This window comes from Sinocyclocheilus anshuiensis, unplaced genomic scaffold, assembly GCF_001515605.1.
Source record: "Sinocyclocheilus anshuiensis isolate Anshui unplaced genomic scaffold, SAMN03320099.WGS_v1.1 scaffold182, whole genome shotgun sequence".
In the NCBI taxonomy this organism is placed as follows: Eukaryota; Metazoa; Chordata; class Actinopteri; order Cypriniformes; family Cyprinidae; genus Sinocyclocheilus; species Sinocyclocheilus anshuiensis.
In genome coordinates, this window is record NW_015547632.1 from 202,116 (window position 1) to 202,634 (window position 519).

The following is a 519-nucleotide window of genomic DNA, read 5'->3' on the forward strand; positions in this document are numbered from 1 at the left end:
GACACAACTTTTTCTAAAATTTTAGACATAAAAGGAAGATTTGAGATGGGTCTGTAATTTGCCAGTTCATTAGGATCTACTTGTGGTTTCTTAATAAGAGGCTTAATTGAATGGTTTTGGGACGTGACCTAAAGATAACGATGAGTTAATAATATTGAGAAGCGTTTCTTCTGCTACAGGTAACAACTCTTGCAGTAATTTAGTGGGTACAGGATCTAATAGGCATGTTGTTGGTTTAGATGCAGCGACAAGTTTATTTAGCTCATCCTGTCCTATCCAGTGTAAAGCACTGCAGTTTTTCTTTGGGTGCGATGAATGAAGCTGAAGTACTAGACGCTGTAGAATCTAAATTTGTTATTGTACACTGAACAAAATTATAAACGCATCACTTTTGTTTTTGCCCCCATTTGCCATGAGCTGAACTCAAAGATCTAAGAATTTTTCTATGTACACAAAAGGCCTATTTCTCTCAAATATTGTTCACAAATCTGTCTAAATCTGTGTTAGTGAGCACTTCTC